General features: G+C 37.8%; 1 protein-coding gene across 4 annotated transcripts in view; it reads left to right on the top strand.

Annotated features, from left to right (window-relative positions):
* The window catches only part of ZNF385B (zinc finger protein 385B), a 265,070-nt gene that overhangs the window by 1,364 nt on the left and 253,301 nt on the right, over positions 1-10,405 (top strand). The window lies entirely within an intron of this gene.

Here is a 10,405-nt window from a genome sequence, read left to right as displayed (position 1 = left end):
TTATTATTAATATATATTAGACACAAATACATATATACACATACAAAATTTGTACTTGGGACCATAGGCTTGGTTCTGTGTCCCCACAGTGTATGACATTTCTTAAAATATTTTGAAATGTGTTTAAAATGAGTCAGTTATATCAATTTTTCCCCCCTCTCTGTAAAATTAGGTTTTGTTGAGTTTCCTTTGTCTGCTTTCTACTGGGTAGCATAGCTCTTGATAGTATATAAAAAGCTACAGCTCTAATTCTAACACCCCTTTAGGCAGGAAAGGAGCATTAATCTTGTGTGTTAGACTTGCTACATTCTTTTAGGAGGTTGCCAGCCGCAGAGGCATGCGTGTGGGTGGTGTTCTAACAATGGGAACAGGCATTGCCAAAACCAGCAAGGCTTACCTCTGAGGTCCAGCACTACCCAGGCATTTTCCCTGCCTCTTGGCTCTCATGCTTTTCCTTAGAAATTTTCACATTCCTGCATCTGCCCTGAATTCTGAACAGTCTTTCAGGTCCTTTATCTTATCTTTGGGCACTTCCTCCTCCACATTGTTGGTCTTTAGGTATCTTCACTGAGACATAACTAAAGAAATATGTGAAATTTACTGTTATCCGTGGTAAAGATGTCAGTGAAAAGTGGACCTTCTGTGCAGGTTTACATGGGAGGCCAAGGTAAGCCTCCTGCTATTTTTTTCGATGAGGCTTCAACCTGGAGTAAGATGGTACAGAGCAGCCATTTGTTGGAATTTTACTCAGTGCTGTTACATAGTTTTTGATTTTGTGAAGTTATGCTATGGGCCTTATTAAGCTCTAGTGTAAATTGTGTGTGTGCTGTAGATAAATAATTTTTATATTTTAAGTTAACCTAACTACTTTTTACCCAATATATGATTTCATTCCATTAAATTATTTCTCCAGTCAATACTTATGCTGTGAAAGACTTACAGGAATATTTAGGATATAAGATACACACTTAATAAAATAGTAAAAAATTACTTTTTCATTTGCATTTATTATTATAACTTATTATTTATGTATTATATGTTTTATTCATTATTAATTTATTAGAATGCTTTTTACCCAATATATGATTTCATTCCATTAAATTATTTCTCCAGTCAATACTTATGCTGTGAAAGACTTACAGGAATATTTAGGATATAAGATACACACTTAATAAAATAGTAAAAAATTACTTTTTCATTTGCATTTATTATTATAACTTATTATTTATGTATTATATGTTTTATTCATTATTAATTTATTAGAATGATAATTATAAATATTTATAAATACGTTAATATAGTTACATATTAAAATATTGTTGGTGTTAGGTTAAAAACTGATTTCTGATTTATATCTAAATCAGAGAGCAATTAGCCTTGAGTAAAGGTTTGCATTACAGCTATGAGTCCAAAAATCTGTACCTAAAATGAGATGTTACCTGTAGTTTCTGGTAAATAGCAATCTGAGCAGCTAACATTAATTGAGCATCTTCTGTGGGCCATATTCTGGTCCTAAGAACCTTATAGTAATTTTCTCGTTTAATTCTCTCATCAATCCTGAAGTAAGTACAGACTATGAATGAAGGCAAAGAGAGATAAAATTGTTTGTCCAGGGTTTATAGATGTGGAAATGGCAGATCTAGAGTTCTAACTATATTTGATTAATAGTTAAGCCATTATTCTTCATCATTACTTTGCTGCTCTTTCCTACCATGCAATAACACTCAGGTTAAGTTCAAACTTATGTGCTGTCCTATATTTGTGGTCATGAATGGTTGTTTTCATAGCAAACTATCTCACTTTGATGGTCGTGAAAACAGATATGTAAAACTCCGATTCATTGATTTCTCCATTGTTCTCTCATGCTAATGAAATTAGCTGGCTGATATAAAATAAATTTAGCAAAGATATACACAGATAATTATGGATATATTCTATAAGTAAGATATAACTCATCATCTAGTATAACACAATGTATTAATATATAGAAAAATTGGTAAGAAAATGAGGCAGCTTTTCAAGACTTATATTAGGCATAAAGGACAATTTTCGTATATTGATAATGTAGTCAATCATCTGTTCTCAAAAGACTTGATGAAGGCAAGTCACTTAACCTCTGAAAGTGATTAGCATTAATCTTCCCATCAGAAAATATAATAATGTCTTCTCTTTGAAATAGAAATTAGACAGAGATGTATGTACAAAGATGATTATGACATGACTTATAATTCCAAAATATTAAATGTATCCTGAATGTCCAATATGGGAAAGGTTAAATGCCTAATAGTACACTTATAAGATGAATGACAGAAACCACAGTCATCAGAAATTATATTTCTGAGGAATATTGAATGATGGGAAGCTCTCCATGATATCATGCTCAAGCAGCAGAAATTAAAGTGGAATATACCTTAGTGTTGCTATGTGTGCATGTGCATGTTATCTATTTAGCATCTTAACTCAATGAGAAGCAAGCCTGACAGAATTTTATTTTTTTAGTTACTTTCCTCAGTTTTGGTCTATAAAATGTCTGTTTCCTACTGGGTAGCAGCTCCCTTAACACCTTCTCAGCCCATAACCTCTCACTTTTGTATGTTCAGAGTCACTCTGATTTAGAAGATGCAGTTCTTTTTATAAAAACATCCATGTCAGATTAAGATTTGACCATAGACTCTGGAGTATAGAGTGGAGGGTGGGGTACAGTTAGCTCTCATTCTGCCCCTCCTTCCACTTGCCCTTCCACCCAGGTGGTGGGTGAGGAACCATAAGGGATGGTGGGGTGGAGGTGTCTTTGCCTTAGAGGCTTGGCAAGGCTGCAGTGCTATTCTTGGCAGGTGATTGCTATTCTTGTTGTCTCTGTGGGTCTCAGTGTGCTCTTAATAGACCCCATGGTCCCTTAGGCATTGAGAGTCCCTGAGATTTAGCTGTATTTCCCAGCTTATCCTCAGTTGATAACCAAAAGGCCCCATTCCTAAGTGCGTGTGCTTCTTTCTCCCTCATTGTGGCAGTTTTGACAAGATCGTATCCTCTGTTCTCATCTATGTACCAACTATTGGGGCTTGAGGGCACGTACAGAATTCATCTGAGTGCTAACATCACTCTTGAAAACCTGGAGGTCCTGGGACACAGGCAGATAGAGGTGGAGTGGGGCATGGGGGCCCCTCCACATTTCTCTTTCTCGCTCAGGTAGCACAGGGGAGACTGGCAAGACCACTGACAAAGCAGGTACTAAATTAAGGTACAAAAAGCCAGTCTCCTGTGTTTACCTATCGCTTGGCTGTAGGGGTGTTATGGGCTGAATCGTGTCCCCCAGAAGAAGATGTGTTGTAGTCCTTATACCCAGTACTTCAGAATGCAACCTTATTTGGAGATAGAATCTTTATGGAGAAGATTCATTTAAAATGAGGTCATTAGGTAGACCCTGATCCAGTGTGGCATATGCTTATAAAAAGGGGAAATTTGGACGTAGAGGCAGAAATGCACAAAGGAGAGATGATGTGAAGAGACATGGACGAGACAGCCATCTACAAACCAAGAAGAGAGGCCTGGAACCGATCTTTCCCTCAGAGTTCTCAGAAGGAACCAACCCTGCAACACCTTGATTTCAGACTTCAGATTGAGACCTCTAGAACCGTGAGATGATAAATATCTATTATTAAACCAGGTTTTGGTACTTTGTTACAACAGCCCTAGTGGACTAATAAAGGGAGGAAGATGGTAGCCTGTCTCCTCCCCAAAGAAGAAAGGATATGGTAGTAGAGATAACCTTCTCAAGAACTGTTAATTTCAGAGATAAGTTCCCCTCCTCTCTGCCAGTCTTATAGTGTTGTTGGCAGGGTTGGGAGTTTACAGAGCCTTTTAGACCTTAGCTTTTGGAAGAACAGATGGATTCTTAGAGTGCACCTAAAACCATTCTATTAGGGGAGGAGTGTGTGTGTGTGTGTGTGTGTGTGTGTGTGTGTGTGTGTGTGTGTCAATATACTGATGTAATTTTTTTCCTGAGAGAGAGATTATTGATGAATAGCAGTAAAATCTCTTTCCCAGCCCTGTTCCTGGCCAAACATTGTAAGAATACTCTGGGCTTTAGAAGGGAGAGTCAGAGGGGAAGCAGAGAGAACTTAGATAACTTAGTCTGCATGTGAAGGATCCCTGCTCCTTTCCCCATCCAGTCCTACGGAGTGGGTGGAAATAACAGAAACCACAGAAGAATCTTGGATTTAGACAAGTAGTTGCATGCTTCCATCCCTCAAAGAGTCCACAAAGGCAGTAAGACACAGTGTTTCTTACCCCCTAGCAAGGGTGGGCAGGTGACCCGAGGCAGTGTCCTGATTTCTGGTGGGCTTAGTGAACACAGGGCTGCGGGGTGAAACCGGAAACCACAGAGGGGTGTCTGAGGAGAGCAAGAAAGCTGTTTTTCCTACAGCCTAGATTGGAGCAGTGGCAGGAAACTGTTTCCCACATAACCATGAGTATAATGCAAGCCTTCCTAAAAAGCCCTCATGGCTGGGAACAAGGGAACACCCCACAGTACTGGCATGAGCCAATAACCAAACACCAGACAGAAATAAAAATCAGCAGATGCCTATGTGCATAAATGACAACCAGGCCACAAACCTTCCTATGTGGGCCTTGGCACACAGTAAGCCCCTCAGCACCTGACTCCAAATCTAGAGCAACTCCCAGGAGAGAGGTACTCCAAACTGCCTGAGAATAAGTTTCTGTTTGCCATGTGGGGTGGGTTTGTATGAGACAAAGGAATGTATCATTAGTAGGTTTATCTTTAAAGAGGTTTTTTTTTTTTTTTTTTGGCTGGAACAGGAAGGAATCTTTTTTGTCTTGTGGGAAGAGAGGCATCAGAAAAAACACAGCTGCCCAAACCCACATGGAAAAAAATAAGGGACAGCTGCTGAAATTCAGAGCTCTCCTAAGTTCCCTTTGTATCCCACTCTGATTTATGTCAACCTGGAGCCTCCCCATCACACCCTGACATCCTAGCTTAGGTGTTGTGTTCCCAGGATACCACATGACTGTACAGAGGTTATTTTCCATGAGCCACGTACAGCTTCCCAAGTCCAGATAAAATTCACCACATTTATCCTCTGTGTATGGTGGCTAGTCCCTCACCCTGCCCTCTGCTATCAAAGGCTGAGACCCATTTTTTATTTCTATTCCATTCACAGTTCTTATTATCTGAGGTGGATCTGAATTTAAGAAATTTAAAGCAATTGTTGTGTGAATGATTGATAATCTAACTCAGTGGTTCTCAAATTTTAGAGTACATCAGAATCACCTGAAAGGTGTGTTAAAATAGAGATAACTGGGCTCCAAACCCAGAGTGTCTGATTCAGTCAGCCTGGGGCAGAACCTGAGAACTTGCATTTCTAACAAGTTCCTGGTTGAAGAAACTCCTGGTTCAAAATCACACTTTGAGAACACCAATCTAACCCATTGAGGAGGATTTATATTGAGAAAAGGAGCTTCTTACCTTAAATAAATCTGTAATTGGGACATGGTCAGAAAAGAGAAAGGTGCCCTTCTGTGTTCCTCGTTTTCTCCTGGGGAATCCACTGACTCATGGAAAGAGAGGGTTGATGTTATGGAAATAGAGTGACATAAGCTCCCCACCCCCACCCCAACCCCATTAACCAACCCTCACCCTTAACTGGGAGCTTTATAAGCAACTTTGCACCTTCTACAGTATCATAAAAACAGTGAAGGCAGACCGAAAGGCTGTGGTTAAGTGGATGAATGGGGTCTTACCTTGTGCCAGGTATTGTGCTAAGGAGGTTACCTCATTTGAATCCTCATAACAGATTTATAAAAAAGGTACTGTTATTATTACATACAACGTGGATGAAGATTAAAGAGGTTAGGTGTCAGCTGGATTTGGAATAAGATTAACTCTGTGGCACTCTGTGGCATTATTCTTCACCATGGTGTTACCGCTCTCCATCTACAGATATAAGTTAGGTTGAGCATAAATTGCCTATTGCTCAGACAGTGCACCTGATGTGGAAGTTGAACCAGAAGCAAGAGGATGTAAGTTTTCTCTCTGGATGTAGTCTGTTTATGCGGTAAGGCCGGCTTTTGTTCAGAGGCTTTCCCCACATTCAGTTAGCGATACATAATACTCTGATACCATTCCCCTTCCAATCATAAGCAGGTAAATCACCAGACAGTGTAATAAATGTTAACTTTACATTTTATTCTCCTTGCGTCTTCAAAGAACATTTGTGCCTGTCCTGGAGAATCAGGTTACCACAAGGATTATGGTGGAGATGATTGCTTGTATTTTGAGGCTTTTTGTATCCATATTTCCTCAGAATGGGAAGGTATTCTCTCTAAGGGGGTAACCTCTGAACTTCCCCTTGGTACTCACTAGTGTGGCACAAATAATACTAAACTATGAAACATCGGGCCCAGAGTCTGGAGGTTCTGCTGAATTGTGGTTAGAGAGACACATCTGTACTTGATTTGAGGTGCACTGGACGTAGAGGTTATTGTGAAAAGATGAAAATAATGACTTCAGTCCTCAGAACCCAGCAAGATAGGCATAATTTTCCTCACATTATAAATTAGAAAACTGAGAATTAGAGAGATTTGGAAACCTTTCCTAAGGCTACACAAAGATTCAAAGTCTAAGATCTGTCTTTCACTCTACATTACCTCTCATTACCTCTCATAACTTTTAAAACATATTTTTCGCAAAGTAAAAATGAGAAGAATTCATGACTTTTTCCTTATTATCTAATGTTTGTTTTTCTCAGATGCATATTAACTAAAATGCCCATTTTCTTTCTCACTTTCAATTAATTCCAAAAGAATTTCTAATCACATTTATGCCTAAGCTTTTAAGACTAAACAGGAGTTAGTCAAGCAAATAGAGGAGAGAAACGTGATTCAAAGAGAGTAAAGAGAATGTTTAAAATCTTAACTTGAGAAAAAGCTTGGTATGTCTAAAAAGCTGAGATATGGCTGAAACTGAGTGAGAGAACTGGAAATGAAATAAAGAGAAGTTGGGAAAGTAGGTAGGAGATACTAGAATTTTTTAAAAATAGTACTTTATTTTAAGTATGATTCTGTAGGTCAGAGATTGAGGCTGGTATCAGCTAGGTGATTCTTATCCTGGACTTAAGACTATACTTTCAGGGATAATTTCTATAGTTTGTCTTATCCTGGACTCACTGGAGGTCACTTACACAGCTGTAGGTTGGATGGCCTAAGAAGGCCTCACACATACATCTGGCAACTGGTGCTGACTGTAGGCTGAATCACATTCACCAGTCAATTCTTCTCTTCGAATTACTTAGACTAGGCTTCATTACACAGATCATTGCAAGACAGCAAGAGCAGAAGCTGTAACTACTGCATTTTTAGGGTCAGAGCTAGTCACAAGACCAGTCCAAATTCCAGTGGTAGAAAACAGAGTCTGCCTCTGCATGTGAGAAGTGGCATCTTTTATTTGGCCTTAGGAATTTTGAACTGAGTTTGAGTAGATTTTAAGTTGAAGACACTTTGAGGGTGCGGGGAGAAGGTAAGGATGATAAAACCAGGGGATTTTGCAGCAGGAAGTAGAGGTAGTGGTTTGGAAGGGAAATGGAGAACAAGATTGGAAGATGAGTTGTCGTTTGTAGTGTTGTATGGAGTGTTTTTTCTCTGTTGCTATATTCTGTGTTTCTCTTTAATGTTTTCAGGATCCTCCAGGATCCTGAGCTGTTTTTTACCCGCTCCCTTCTAATGATCTCTTACTTTTATTTCTATTTAACATTAAAGAAACAGCTTATAGAGTCAGGGCCCTGTGATAGGTATTATAACCATTAAAATATGTATATGAGCCTCTAATGCGTAGGCCAAATTTCTCCTACTCCATCTCATATATATATTTAAAATATAAAACTTATCCTTAAAAGAATTTTCTCAGCCATTTTTGAACCTTAGAACTTAAACTTGAAACTGTAACCCTATAGAATCACCACAAGATGGTGCCACAAGTATATTGAAAGTAAGAGTTTCCTCATTCCTAATCGTACGTTTTGCTGGAATTTATTAATGAGTATGAAAAGCAGAAAAGTACAAAGAGGTGAGGATATGTGTGACATGCGTGTGTGGGCACGAGCGTGCTCATTTGGCAGACCTTTTATGATCATCTTCTATGCATTAGGTAGAATCTATAGAAGAGATATCAGGGTGTGTGTGTTGTGTGTGTTGTGTGTGTTGTGTGTGTGTGTGGTGAGAAAGAGAGAGAAAAAGGGATAGGGGAGATTTTTCTCCAGATTTCAGGAATGAAAAGTATTACTTAAATATCTAATATTACCCTCTGTCTGGAAAAATTGTAGTTCATTTTAAAAGATATTATATATGAACATAAATGTTTAACAAAGCAAACTGGTTTGTGTGATAGATGCAGAGATAGGACTAGCATTCATCAATATGATAATGTCTTTTACTTTTGCAGTAGAAACATATGGCTTCAAATGCTTGCTTTTTCTTCATTTTTGATGAGTCAGTTTACCATTTATCATTTAACCAAAAAATCTTTTGCAAATATAAGTATCACAGTGAAACGATAACGAACCATTAATGAAGTATCGATGAGTTTCTACTAGTAAGTGCACTAGTAAATAAAACATTTTAATGTGGAAGCAGGTGGGTTAAATTATTTACAATGCGTTTATTTCCCTAGACTCCTTAATTATAAGTTTATAAAAATCTTTTCATGAAATAATTATTACATAGCTCATTTTTTTAGGTAGAGCCCATCTGACTTCCTGTAGTTTCTCATGAAAGGACAGGCTTATAAGGAAAAAGGATCTTGGTCAAAATATACCAGATTGGATCCTTGAAAAGAGGGTATTTGATTTCCTTGGTATAAATCTCAGCTCCTTAAGAGAGAGTCCAGGAATTGTCTCTAACTTGGAATAATTCAGACCCAGTGATAACACAGTGGAAGGAGTATTGATATACTTTTCTGACTCTTTGTCTTACCTAGGATTGATAACTGTTGATTTCAAAGTATTTTCCCAAATCTGAATTTTATTCTTTCAAGCAAGAATAAAGTTAGTATTCCACATCTGTACTCCCTAGGTAAATTTAATTGAGATTTATATTATAGGGTTTATCAAAATTGAGGCTCCTTATGAATGAGAGTAAAGCATTTTGGAACTAGGGTGAAGCCTCAAGTTATAACTCCAACCTCCCAAATGCTTTGAGATAGATCTCCAGCCATTTTGGATGGTGTCAGAAATCTAGAACTATACCTAAGGTAGACCTGAAAAAGTCATTATAGAACAGCTCTATATTTTTTCTGTATCACAGTGAAACGATAACGAACCATTAATAAAGTATCAATGAGTTTCTACTAGTAAGTGCACTAGTAAATACAACATTTTAATGTGGAAGCAGGTGGGTTAAATTATTTACAAAGTGGTTTAAAAATGTCAATTATATAAGTACGGAACTCTAAGGAATTGATATATAAAGGAGTTTGAATGGAACTTTGAGAAAAAGAATTAAAATGAATGGCCTATTTTTAGTGGATTGATAGTCTTTTACTTTAAGAATGCTTTGGACTATGAACTTTTTCACATATTATATTTATTAAGAGATAGATATTTTATATTGTTTTGGTTTAAAAACCAGGTACTGACATCTTTCAAAGTGGAAAGTGAATCTTAGACAGTTACGGTAAGTGTTTGGGTGGCTAGTGATTTGAATCATCAAGGGCCCACCTAAAATCTTGGTGTCTTAGAAGTGTAACCCATTGTGTGTGTGTGTGTGTGTGTGTATGTGTGTGTGTGTATTTATGTGTGTGTGTATTACTTATTTTAAATGAATCCGGAGAAAAAGGCTTTTGATAGCTGGCTCAATAGAAATTTAAAATTAGTGGGTTTTTTTTTTTTTCACTTTGGGGTAAATGTGTTATCACCATGACTGACCTACTTTCTTCATAAAAATGTTCTATTGTCAATACCTTAGCAGCATCGAAGTCAAGGAGACTGTTGGGCATCCATCCAAGTTAGGCATCCCTGTGGAATGTTACAGCTGACTATGGGGTTGCTGTTGATCCTTGGCACTTATGGTTTTCTGGTGCTGGTTCTTAGGCAGGGTGTGAAATGTGTTTGCTTTTCTCCTAATTACATGAGAAGTTTGGAGGAACTGGATGGTCTGGTTATTGTATTTTTTTATGGGCCAAATGTGATGACATTTATGTCACGTTGACCCATTTCATTTTAAGAGCCTACCCTCTGGTGAGTCTGCTTTGCAATCCAGAGATCTTGGCCTACAGATGCTGGAAGTTAATTTTTTTCTTATGTAGACATAATGTAAAAGGTATAAGGCAATGCTGATTTTGATCCTTGGGAGTTACCCACTCTAGATAATCAGTTACTTTTAGAAGTTGCAATAA

Source organism: Pteropus alecto, unplaced genomic scaffold, assembly GCF_000325575.1.
Source record: "Pteropus alecto unplaced genomic scaffold, ASM32557v1 scaffold3, whole genome shotgun sequence".
NCBI classification, from domain to species: Eukaryota; Metazoa; Chordata; class Mammalia; order Chiroptera; family Pteropodidae; genus Pteropus; species Pteropus alecto.
Note: the sequence above shows the minus strand (reverse complement) of the source record. Positions and strands in the feature narration are given on the sequence as shown.